Source organism: Equus przewalskii, chromosome 14 (assembly GCF_037783145.1).
Source record: "Equus przewalskii isolate Varuska chromosome 14, EquPr2, whole genome shotgun sequence".
NCBI lineage: Eukaryota > Metazoa > Chordata > Mammalia > Perissodactyla > Equidae > Equus > Equus przewalskii.
In genome coordinates, this window is record NC_091844.1 from 35,419,694 (window position 1) to 35,433,143 (window position 13,450).

Here is a 13,450-nt window from a genome sequence, read left to right on the forward strand (position 1 = left end):
AAAAATGGAAAGGTTTTTAAAGTAATATTACTAATAAATCGGCCACCGAGGTTTTCTTCTACTAATACAAACATCTAAACCTCTCCTTTCCTCTTCTTTTACAGTCTCTCCCCCTCCTCTACCTCTATTTCCTCAGTCTCTCATAACCCCTCCTTCCTGTCAAAGCTTCTCTCACTGCCTGGCTCTGCCCGCACTTCTGCTGACAGAGCTCCCCACCCACCTGCTCCAGCCGTGGTCCCAGGAGATGGGAGCAGCTCCTGCATTCGGCATCTCCTAAAACCTCTGCCTGTTCCTGGCAATCCCAGCCGGCCCGTGGACAGTGCTGCTCCGTAAGAAAAAGTCCGTTGAGACACAAAAGTGTCTTTCTATTGCAGAAGAATAAAGGTTTGATTCAGCCACTCATGTTTAAAATCGTTGTATGTTTCTCTCTCTCCTTCACAGCCATTTCCACAGATCTAGAAGCCAGAAGACTGCCGCTCTGGAGGTTTTTGCCTGTAAAGTTAGGGGATTGAACTAGTTGAAAGGTAAGGCACTTTCCAGCTTAACATTAAGAGATGCCATCCTTAACAAAATAAATTCAAATGATTTCTGATTAAGAATAATAATACTTAATAGAACATCATTTATGGGCTGCCTGTCATGTACCAGACACCAATACACTATATAGTCACAATAAGTTAACATTGATGGTGGGCCAGCCAAGTGCAGGGCACTTGATACGTGTTGGCCCATTCGCCCCCCATCAACAACATGGTAAGACATGTGCTGTTAGGATCCCCTTTCTGCAAATGAGGAAACCCAGGCACAGAAAGAATGAAAAACTTAAGGTCACACAGCTAATGAGTGGTAGAGACAGGATGTGAGCCTAGTGAGTCTGACTCCAGTAGGCAAGCTCTTAACCACTCTCTCCACACAGAACAACTCTATGAAGGGGGTATTATTATCACTGCCTCGTGGGGAATAAACATTCGCGTGCTGACTCACCTCTCAGAGAGTGCTATCAAGTCATTAAACCCAGACACGCGTCCCTTCTCACTGGGTTTGGTACTTGAAACTCAGAGAGGACTTGAGCCTTATGGTCGTGTATAAATTGATATCCAAACAGAAATGTCAGGGAAAGAGAAAGAAACGTCTGAAGCAAATATCATTATCAGCAGAGTGTTTTACACAGATGAAGACTTTATAACAGAAATGGTATAAAAGCATGTTAATGTTGTAACATTAAATGTAAAAATGGTCTTTATAATATTACTGTACTTTTTATTTCTAGAAATTCCTTTTACCAATCTGCTTGCTCTTTACTCATACTTTACTTCATCTTTTAAGACATATTATTTTATGTTCTGTGGCTGATCTTTCCAAAACCTGAAGGTTTGTTCAGGTCTTATTTTGGGGTCTGTTGCTTCTGCTGAGTCTTGCTGGTGGTGTCTTACTTCTTTGTAGGTTTAATGATTTTTGACTATAAAGAGGTAATTACCCTCAGAATTTTACCTATGGAAAAGCTTTGAGGCCTAGGATGAAGGTGGATTCCTCAAAAAGAGATTAGTGTTCACTTCTGTCAGTGAATGGAGACATTACCAACGCTGGAAAACGTCAGAAAAATTTGTGAGACATTTTAGGCCACCCAGGTGATGTGAATTTGGTTCGCAAAGCATCATGAGAGATGGTTTGTAGTTATCAACTTTCAGGGAAGTTTTTCCCCCACTGCTTCAATGTCAAGGTTTGGGACAGTTTTCCTTCAGGTCCCTGAGTGGACAGGAGGTCATTCATTTTATTTTTAATTCACTGTACAGTGCAAGTGTAGCCAGACAGAGCCCCAGATTTCTGGAGGGTCTCCTATTAGATTCTCACGTTGGAGGGGCCCTGAGTTTTGTCTTCCAAACCCCAAGCCCCACAAAGCCTTGAAAAATGATGCTCACTTTTACCCAGAAAATGCCATTATGGCAGTAACTGGGCTCCCACCTTCCTCCAGCTCTATGCCTGACTATTCCTTAATTTCTTGCAAGTGTGTGGACAAATGATAGAAAGATTTCTTAAAATTTTCTTCAGCACATTTATTTGTTTTCAGTGGAAGGTCCATTCAGGCACTTGCCTACCATTTTGTCACATGGATAAGTTATTTTATGTCATGGAAACACAATTTCCATATGTATAGATGGATTCAATACTAATAATACTATTAAATTCATAGCTTGTTATTGAGATTGAATGAGACTAACTACATGAAAAGCACTTTGAAAATTGACAGCTCCTACATAAATATTAGCCATAATTGCTATGGCCACCTTTACTTACTCACAAATATTTATTAAGTGCCTACTGTATGGCAGACATCATTCTATGTACAAAAAGCATAGCAGAGAGAGAGAAAACCAGAGAGGAAAAGAGAAGGAAGAGGGGAGATAGAAAGTTACAGTATGTTTCAGTATGTTAAAGTTTCTGAGGGCCTACCTACACGGGGGAAGCCAGAACTCACATTCTGATTCAACCCCGTTGGCCTCCCTCAGCCAGATAGGACTTGAGCAGACAGCCCGAGAGCGTCTTCAAGGTACAGGATGCTTTGTGAATTACCAAGTGTCAAACCAGAGTCAAAGGAGCCTCTGAGAGGGCTGGGGACTGGGTGGCAGGGTGGGAGATTATTGCTTTTCATCATAAGTTTTCCAGACTGATTTCCTACTCCTTATACATTGCTTTGATGAAAAAGAATTTCTACAATCATCCTTCTGGTGTGTGGCTATGGAATGCTCTAATGAGCAATATGCATATATATCAGCAGGAAAGGCCTGGAGTCTATATTGGTCAATGTTTCCCAGAGATTCCCTAGAACCGAAGGCCCTCTATAGATATTTGGGAATAAGTGGGTGGGTGAGTGACTAGAGGAATGAATGCAATGAAGCCATGTCAAAAAGGCAATGGGTAGTGGTTAAGACTGGGACACACACAGTCCACATGTTACCTGAACAGGAATTACAGAAACAGTGTCCCTCTGGGACCAGACAACTCTGTGCCAGGGTGGAGGCTTGGTGAACTGAGCTTAGGCTTTATTTCATCTCACACTAGCCCTCTTGGCTGGGCCCCTGTATGCGGTGAAAAACCTGCTAAACTGTACAAGGCAGCTTTGAGTTAAGAGCACAGGTCTGGAACCAGATGCGGGGGTTCAAGTCCTATCTCCTTACTCACACTATCACCTTAGACAAGTAATTAAATCCCCAGTTTCCTTGTAAGTAATGTGCAAATAATAGTAACATTCAAATAGGCTTGTTATAAAGATCTAATGAGTGAATGCAGGCAACATAGCACTAAGAATGATGCTTCTAGAAAGTAATTGGTCAATCAACATTTGCCATATTCCTGAGTCTCTCACTTTGGGCACATCTGCAAAATGTATTCCAGTTTGCACAGTGACTTAGCTGTGATACATATGTGGGTTTTATCTTCCATTAGACAGACAACCAAATATAGAGATTGAAAACCTCTTTCCCAGTGACGCTTCTGCCACACGCCAATCCAATGCTAAGTCACTTGGAGCAGCTCACTTCACCTTCTTGAGTATCAAGTTTCTTTGGCTCTTAAACTGAAATAATAATATCTGAAAGCCTTCCTCTGAGGTTTAAATGAGATAGTGTATATAAAAGTGGCTTTCTTTTTAAATCGTAAATCCCTATATGATCAGAAGGCATTGGAAGTAACTGAAGGGTATAAATCCATTCCTACTTTTCTCCTGTACATATCAACCTGGGAGGCATCCAGTAGATACTTCTGAATTAATAAATAAGTAAATGTGTCAATGAATCAGAGTTTAATGGTGTCTTTCTAAAGGATTTATGAGTCATCTGCATCAACATTACCTGGGGAAGCTGTGAAAAAAAATATCCTAAGGAGTGGGCTACATCAGTAGTTCTCAACCTTCACTGCACCTGACGTGGCCTGAGCAGCTTTAAAAAACACTGATACCCGTGTCCCAGCCCCAGAGATCTGAATGAAATTGGCCTACGGAGTGGTCCAGGCTTCTGGATTTTTAAAGCTCCCTTGGCTGATTATAATGTGCGAGCAAGGTTGAGAATCACAGCTATGCTTTAATGAGTCTGAGTAGTAAGGCAGACGCTGATATTTGGGAACCCAAAAGTCATTTCTAATGCCCTTCTCCCTTGCCACTCTCTTCCATGAAGGCTGGAAGGAGAAATGCCTCATTTTCTCAACTTTTGTTAAAGCTAAGGGTATCTGTGTTCCCAAGTCTGGGACAAAGGTCAGAGGTCAGCTAGGGCAGAAGAAGAGGCTTCTGTAATGCTTTTATTATTCTGAGAAAAAGACATGAGTGTGCCTAATGTGCTTCTTGCCACAGCCCATAAGAGAAAGGGCAACCAAGAGGACCCCAGAGGTGTCAGCCTTGACATTGTTGAGCCTCTGAACCAACTTCAGCAATCACTTACTTCTGACCTTCTTGTTATGGGAGAATAACAGACTCCTAGTTTGTCAAAGCCACCAAAATCCAGCTTTCTGTAGCACGCAGATGAACAAAATCCTAACTGACAGAACGAAATCCTATTTTCTTTTGCCCTGATCTTCAGAGACGATGCCAATATACTAAATACGCTCATGTAAAAGTGACTACAGGTTTATTTATAGAGTGATGAGTTTGCTTGGGAAGGAATCTGAAGAGTGGCTTACCTGAGCGTGCCGCCTCCTCTAATTAAAAACTCTCAGAGACTGTCCTGCCCGTGGAAACACCCATGACGTAAGAGGGAGAAGGGGCTTTCATTGAATGATTCCCTGGAAAGTTTTCTTCTTTAATTGTTCCTTTACAGGATTGCACAGCATTTAGATGAAGGACAGGCATTAGGGAAAAAGTACACCTTCCATTCCCAACCCGCCCTCCCCTCCCAACCTTGGGTGAGTGCTCCACGAAGAATAACGAGGTTGACACCGGCCGACGCTGGCAGTCCTTTCTGGATTGCCTGGCAAAAAGCTAGCTAGTCCGATGGCTCCTCCTGCCCTGAACAGTCTCATCTTCCCACTAAGTTTCCAGGTGCCATCAGCACAGCTATGTCACTCCTTCTGGAGCAGCTAACATTGGCTGCAAGATGTCTATCCTCCCCAGCAGGACATGCTCATGACAGCAAAAGCCCTCATTCTCATACTCTTGGTCAGAGGCCCCCCAACTCCCAAAATACCTATCAAAAGAGAGGGAAACAGGAGAGCAGAGTTCCTCTCCTAGAGTATGACCCGCAGTGTCCAGCTGTGCTCAGCCCCCCATGGGCATCTCCGTGGAATAGCAAGTGAAAGCAATCATGTTTATGCCACTGTTGACCCTCTATGTATAAGTTCCAACCTGTGTCTTATAACATTTGTAGTTTTTCTCAGGCTCTTGAGTTCATACTAAAACAGAAGCTTCCCCGCATGGACTCTGGCTAGCTAAGCTGCTTTCACTGCCTCCCCACCCCTTCCCTTGGAACTGCTCCATCAGGCTGGATAGTGCACTCAACCTCTATTGAAAAATAATATATTATTTTGGATTTCTGCTACTCAAAAAAGCTTAAAGGCACTCTCGTACTTATAAAATTCAAAATTTATAAAATCCAAAATTTATGAATTGGCATCGAAGGCTTGCCGTATTGTGAACCCTAACAACCTTCCCATCATCATTCCCCACCATTCTCAAGTGAAGCATTAGTACCATATTGTTTCACTTCCTGCTTCACAATGTGAAAATCCCAGCAAGATCTGTGAAGTCAAGACAGAGTGCGGTTTTTGACAAAATTGTTTGCCTATTGGAGTTACCTGGGCCAGTTGTTCAAAATACTTTTTCCCTAGATCTGCTGCAAGAAAACATGATCCTTTAGCTCTAGGATAAGGTTTGAGGATTTGCCTTTTCATAAGTATAAAATGTAGTTTTAATGACTCATCCAATTTGGGTGAGAAGGATGACCAGTAAGGAAGAAGAAACACCCTTGTTCTATCTTCTTCTGTTCAAACCTACCTGTCCTTCAAGCCTAACTCAGACTTCACATCTGTAAGGCCCTCGGACCCCTCCAGTGCACACTGCTCTTGCCTTGTACTCGGCTCGCCTTCACGTGCCACTAGGAAATCTTTCCTATGGCCCATGTTGCTATTTGATCCTTCGTGTGATTGTGTGCCTTATCTCATTAACCCAGGGTCCTTAAACAGAGCCATGCATCAGAATTACCTGCAGAAGTGCTTTCAAAGTGCAGATGTTGGGGTGGCTTTGCTCCCAGTGACTTTATCCAGAAGATATAGGGTGATAGCAAGGCAATTCGATTTTGAAAAATCTCTCCAGACGATTCTCATGAGTGCCCACCCCTCTTTTACCCCGTCTCATACCACACTGCTTTGGGAATACCTGTGCTGATCAAACTGTGAGATCCTTGAGGGCAAGGACAGCATCTGATACTTATTTTTCGCTTTCAGATGGTTTACCACAGCACCTTGAGTTTAATGAAATGTGTGCAATCAAGATGCATAGACTGTTTGAATCATTGATTGATGATAGATTGAAAGGATAAGAAAAATGACCTTGGCAGTGACCAATAATTAATTTTCATTTAGCTTCTATTCCTAGTCCATGCACTCTCAGTATGCCTTCTTGCTACAGATTCTGAAATTTCTGATGAATCTACTTGTTTCCCTGTGTGAGAATGTAACTATTGACTCAAAATCAGTAAGAGGTGCCATATACACTAGAAACATAGACGACCTCTCACTTTCCCCAGAGCACCAAATCAAGGACACCCCAACCCATCCCAAATGTCATATACATTGGAAAATCTGGGGCCATATTCAGAGGCATAGTCAATGTGAACAGCCAGGCTCCATGGAGGTTGTCAGCTACATCCAAGACTGCTCTGACATCCTTCAAAAACCTTCCTAACAAGGCAAAGTTGAAATTGCTTTGACTCTTACATTAAAACAGGTGCCATCAGCAAGTAATGAAACCAGCAAAGAACAGTGCATCATGGGGGTCAGTCCTAGCAATTAGATAGAATAATATGGCAGCCCAGACAGTGGACTCTATAATTCTGACATTGTAGGAAGGCCTTTGCATGCTGACGATCTCTTCTCCCCTAGATTGTCAGGGAATCTGCCGCAGCACTTCCCTAAAATGTAGTGTGTAGTTAACACATGGCAATCAGGCATTAACAGCTCATGGTGATTGATGTGTCGTGTTGATTTTAGTTACCCCTCAGGGCTTTGAGGGGAAGGAATGTAAGACAGGTAAGTTTTGATTGACTAGGAGTCACTGGTAAGGGCTCTAGGGCTAATTATAACCTGCCAGTGGAGGCTCTGGCTGGCAAGGACATGAAGAAACTGAGAACCAGAAAGAGCTAGAGGAGGGGAGGGGAAGCTGCTAAAAGAAAGTGATTTAAGAGTTGGAGGAGCATTAGGCTGACTCTGGGTGTCATTATTCCAAAATGTATTGGGAACATGGATGTGTCATGTTTGGGATTATGAAAGTGGTATTCCAGGAATTCCCAGGATCTAAAGGGGACCAACCAGTATGAAGCTCCCGATAGGAACAAAGTTTGATTCTTGTTCAGAAACTGTTGGTTTAACTCACATACACAGATCATCCACCACAGATGGGGGTCACCCAGTGGACTCACTTGCTTCATTCCACTTCTGCGTTCACTCCTCTGGACGAGTAGTGGTTGATGTCTTATAAGGGCTCTTAAATCCTGGAGACTTCTTGGAATCGTTTTGGTAATCACCTGAAAGAATTAGTGTCAGTTTAGTTCTTCCAGGCCCTAGCCTAGTTCGGTGCCTCTCAAACCTGAACATGTGTCAGAGCCCCCTGAAGGACCTGTGAAAACACAGATTGCTGGGCCCCAACCCCAGAGATTCTGACTCAGTACATCTAGAGTGGGGCCCGAGAATTTGCAATTCTAACTTTCCCAGGTAATGCTGATGCAGCAGACCTGGGAATGGCCTAGATCATTTCTTGGGGTCCATTTTTATGACTGGTAGGCTACCCCAGTTCAACTTACTCTGTCCAGGGAAGAGAGGGAGCACCTTCCCACACAGGTTGAGGAATGTGGTACCAATTCTGTGGCCAGTAGAATGAGGTCCATGGCATAATGGTGTAAGGAGAGTCAAGGAAGCAATTCAAAACACACCAGCGAAAGATCTGGGGAAGTGATGCATGTGCTTACCTGCTTTCAGAACTCCAAAAATCTACAAACAGGCTTTGCCTCAACCCTATGCTGAATGATATGGGCTCTAGAGCAGGTGCTCTTCATATCTTAGAAATGATACACGATTTCTATAAATATCTATCTTCGTTCCTTTCTTCCTTCCTTTTTTCCTTTCTCTTTACTTCTGGAATTACTAAATTAAAAATAGAAAACAAACTCACTTAAATTGACAAAATACAAGTTGGAACTCCTCTCAAGTTTATTCATCCTCAAGGCCACCATTCTGTTTTTCCTGAGCTTTCCCTTAATGGGAAGGAATGGAGGTCCATCTTGGAATTTTCCCAGCATCCATTACAGTGGTAAGCTCCTGGGGCTCAGATCCCCACTCCACCCTGTCTTTGAGTAGGACTTTAGGATCTGGCCAGCACAAAGGCAAGGACAGCCATGAAAGTCAGGGTGGGGGAACCATCCATCTCACTGTCGATGGCATGCATCACTCCGATGCTTCAAATCCTATATACACACATCATTTTGTGTGATTTATGGCCCTAATTAGATCCCAGTGGCAGTATTCCATCAGCTAACAATGCATATCCTAATCACCTTTTCTTCATACAAATGATTTCTTTAACTTTGCATGCATAACTTAACAGCTTTTATTTTAAAAACTCATGTTAACAGCTTTCCTGTGGTAACCAGTAGGGGTGCTATGATAAGAATCTAATTTGCTGTAAAAATGACTCATTTGTCAAATAAGCATTAAAATAATTGTTCCCCTTTTGACTGTTACCCTGCTGTTTCCAGTCATTTTCCAAAACTAAATTATTTACTCATTTGAAAGTTCAGCTGTGCATATTTTAATTGATATTCCCTCACAGGACTCATATTGTTAATGACAATAATTAACCCGAAAAGGCTGCTAAATAATTATGCTGAAAAGATATGAAGTATTTGCACAGAAAGTAAAATCAGCATTTGAAAAACTATCAAAATGTAAAAGTTTCATATTTTATGGCAAAGCACAGTAATAGTTCATAATCAAATTAAAGAGAGAAAGGGAAAATGTAGATTATATGATTTGATGCAGAATACTTTATGTTTTCAATATAGAAAAGTAGTCTAGCTAACAAGATTACTCTGTCATCTCAGTAAGCTCCCAATATTACTATGCTAGCTGGCAATATAAATTGTTCTCCAGCACTTAACATGGTTTGGAATGGGAGCATACTAGCTCTTAATAATAATACCTAACACATATTCGCTGCCTCTCTGTCAGAAAAATCTCCCTGTGATGGGCTCAACAAGCTCCGTGCACTTCCAACAGAGATAGGAGCAGTCGACACGTTGTCCACCTTCCCCAAGGATACAGCTGCCTCTCAACTTGCCAGGAAGGTCTTGGCAGAAGTGGCAAGTCCTTGTTCTCTGGGTCCCACAGAAAGTAGAATTCAGAAGATGGAGCTGTGGTCTCTGGAACCTTGTCAAATTAGACAAGGGACCATGGAGAGTCTTTGACTTACTAATGTGTGATCTTCCCTGGCCAGCCTACCAGGCTTCTAGTCCCTAGGCTCCCGCAAGGTTGGAGACCATTTACCCAAGTAGACAGTTAGAGCTTCTACACTCCTAGAAGTCTTGAAGTAGGGATTAGGCCCTGGCTATGTGTATTCCACAAACACTTTTGAACTAAAGCAGAAAGCAGCTTTAGGAAGCCACAGAAGTGCTGGAACTTCAGTGAAGGTCTCCACTGGTATATTGGTGTATGCCTCCCATATGGCAAAAACAGCCAAACTGGACATCAAGAAATGCCTCTGTCATTGCTTCAACTCCCTTTATTTTTACCTTACAGTAGATACCACTTGTAGCATAATAATGTTGTAATAAAAGTGATGATAATACTTGTATTTACATAGCTCTATTTATTTTTGCTCACAGGTGCAAAGACTAATGCTAATGGGAAGCAGAAGAATAACTTACAAATACACGGCCGTGCCTGACTTCCACAAATACCTCCAAAGGATTGGATACATGGAATAAATGGATAGGTGAGTGTGGTGCTAATTAGGCTTGTCATCAGATAAAAGTGCAATTTGTATAAAGAACAAGATTTGATTTTAATGAATATCTAGATTGTTCATTTGTCATTTTTCTATATCACTTCTTCAATGGCTATTCTTTCCATAAACATTAATTTAGCAGTTACTCTGTGATTAGCACTGGTAATATAGTGGTCAACAGGATGGACAGTGGCCCTCCCTCAAGTTGCTTACATTCTGTCAGTTAAACCAAAGGGTATATGAGAAAATTTATTTCTAGTAAAGATGGTAAAGAGTGACAGCATTTTGATGCAATCCCTTTCTCCAAATCTGCAGGGATAATACTAAGTCACAACTGAGCTCAATAGTTAACCAGTCCTGAACCAGAAATGCAAAGAGGTGAGCTTGGCTGGAGCAACGGGCCAACTCGGTTCCAGGTCTGGAAGGAAATACTGGAGCCCGGAAGTCAGCTCCCTGTAAAACGAGAGGTTGAAATTAGGGACTGAACTGAGGCTCCCCTTGGATGAGATGAAACTGAGAGTGGGAGTGGGAGAATACTTCCTTATTTTGCCTAGCTCTGTGGCTAGAGACCTCAGGCAAAGGGCAGGGGCATATCCAGCTTCATCAACAAGGACTGAGCTAAACCATCCATTGACTCAGTGCCTGGATCGGTCATATTCCTAATATCATCTTAAGAAGGAATACAAAATGCTATTATAAGACCTGATCCTGAACTCGGGGCAGAAGGAGCAAAGAGTAAAGTAGAGGTAACCACAAACCCACCAGGCAAGGAAAGGTGATCAATGAGGGAGAGAAATATAGTTGGGGACCCACCTCCCCCAAAATGAGCCTATATAACAGAATCCCAAAACATATGAGATAGTCTAGTGCTAAGAAAGACATCTGGAAACATTAGCACTAGGAGTGTGAATTCATGCCAGATAAAATTGATTTTATAGAACAGCATGATGAAAACTTTAAAATAAGTATATTTAAGGTACTCAATTAAAAATAAAATAACAGTCTTTGTTTAAAAGAGAACAAAAAATTGTGAAACAAGAATAGATACAATATAAGAATATGTGAGTCTGAAAAAGAACCCATTAGAAATATTAAAAATACAAAATGTAGTCATTATATAAGGAAGTTAAAATCTAGACCAGATACAATCTAGAACAGAATTCTGGAATTAGAGATATTATAGAGGAATTTGTCCAGAGCAAAGCACAGAGAGACCAATGTAACAACATGAAAGAATAGCTAAGAGATACAGATTCTAGACTGAGATACTCTACACCGAGATCAGCAAACTAGGACCCACAGGCCAAGTCCAGCCTTCTGCCTGTGTTTGCACAGCCTGTGAGCTAAGAATGGTTTTCACAGTTTTGACTGATTGGAAGAAATCAAAAAAATAATACTATTTTGTGACACATGAAAATTACATAAAAATTTAATTTTCAGAATCCATAAATAAAGTTGATTTGGAACACAGCCACACAGTTTCTGACTGCTTTCAGACTACAGTGGTAGAATTGAGTGCAGTCTCCCTTATCCAAGGGGCTGGAGGCTGTTCCAAGATGCCCAGTGGATGCCTGAAACCGTGGATGTTACTGAACTCTATAGATATACTATTTTTTCCTATACATTCATACATACCTATGATAAAGCTTAATTTATAAATTAGGCACAGTAAGAGATTAACAACAACTAACAATAAAATAGAACAGTTATAACAATATACTGTAATAACAGTTACTATAGATCTCAGCAACCTCAGCATATGATTTTTTTCTTTTCTTATTAAGTCGAATTTTCACTTTTTCTTGTAAAAGAAGCACCTTACGGCTTCTCTTTGGCATATCCAAACTGCCAGCATCACCACTCTTGTGCTTTGGGGCCATTATTAAGTAACATAAGAGTTGTTTGTACACAAGCAGTGTGATATGGCAATGGTCGATCTGATAACTGAGATAGCTACTAAGTGACCAACGGGCAGGTAGCACATACCATGTGGATACTCTGGACAAAGAGATGATTCGCATCTGGGCAGGACAGAGTTGGATAGCGTGACATCACACTACTCAGAATGGCATGCAATTTAAAACTTGTAAATTGTTTATTTCTGGAATTTTCCACCTAATATTTTTGGACCATGTTTGACTACAGATAACTAAAACCTCAGAAAGGAAAACTGTAGATAAGGGGGAACTACTGCAATGAGAACAGAAGGGCCCACACAGCTTATTTACATTTTCTATATGGCCCTTCACAGAAAAGTTTGCAGATCTCTGCTCTAACCTCCCAGGTTAAGGAAAGAAGGAAACGACACAGAAGCTATACTTGAACAGACAATAAGTAAGAATTTCCCAAATTAAAGAAAGACTTGGTTGTGAGCGAGATTTAATACTCTTCTTCCTAACTCTTTCTTATTTTAAGAATGTTGATGGGGCATTTGTTGGGTCATCACTGAGCTTTACAATCTAAGGTTCATAGTCAATGTGCTATTTCATTGAACTGACCAATTAATTAGACGACTCACCAATCCAATCAACCATCCGTTGTGGGTTCACTGAAATGATTGTCAAATTCTGTTCAACTGCCTCTAGAAGCTCTGATCCTATAAATCTCAAAAATCCTCTAGGTTCCTACCTATCCGTCTCACCACATTTCTGCCCTCTCCTGAGACATGATCCCTGAGCTGCCTCGCTCACTCAGCTCCTTCTGCCAGGCGTGCCCTTTCCATAGTTCTTCTTGTGGCTGTCTTTCAAGTTGCAATCTTTCAAGGTTCAGCCAAGACATTATCTTGTTCATTCGGTACAAATTCTCCAAATATTTATTGAGTATCTTCCGTGCAGCGAGTGCTCTTCCAGGTGCTCGGGAGACAAAGGTAAACAAGTAACCACTCTGCCTTCAAGGATCTTATTGTATTTTACAGCAAAGCAGGTTATTCAAACCGACAGTAATAAGCACTAAAATCAGGAGCAGATGGACAGATGAAGAGCACACATCACTGGAAGGCTTGGTACAGTCAGGGAAGCTTTCTTGAGGAAGAAGGGTCTCAGCTGGGACATCAAAGATGAGTGGGAGTTAGCTGGACAAGGGTGGTGAGGGGTAGAAGAGAGAATTCTAGGCAGCAGGCATAATATGTGCAAAGGCCAGGAAGTAAGAGAGTGCATAGAATTTCAAAAAGTGTGTGCAGTTGGAAAGTAGAGGTGGGATCGTGGATTAGTAATAAATGAAGCTGGAAAGGCAAACCGGCGCTAAATCATTAAG

The 13,450-nt window shown here is 41.7% G+C and overlaps 1 long non-coding RNA gene across 1 annotated transcript in view; it reads right to left on the reverse strand.

The window, feature by feature from the left end:
* LOC139075751 (uncharacterized) overlaps positions 1 to 323 on the reverse strand; it is a 31,102-nt gene extending 30,779 nt beyond the window's left edge. The window contains exon 1 of the long non-coding RNA XR_011526506.1: positions 221 to 323. This is a non-coding gene — a long non-coding RNA (uncharacterized lncRNA). The remainder of the gene's footprint in view (positions 1 to 220) is intronic.
* Positions 324 to 13,450: the final 13,127 nt, after the last annotated feature.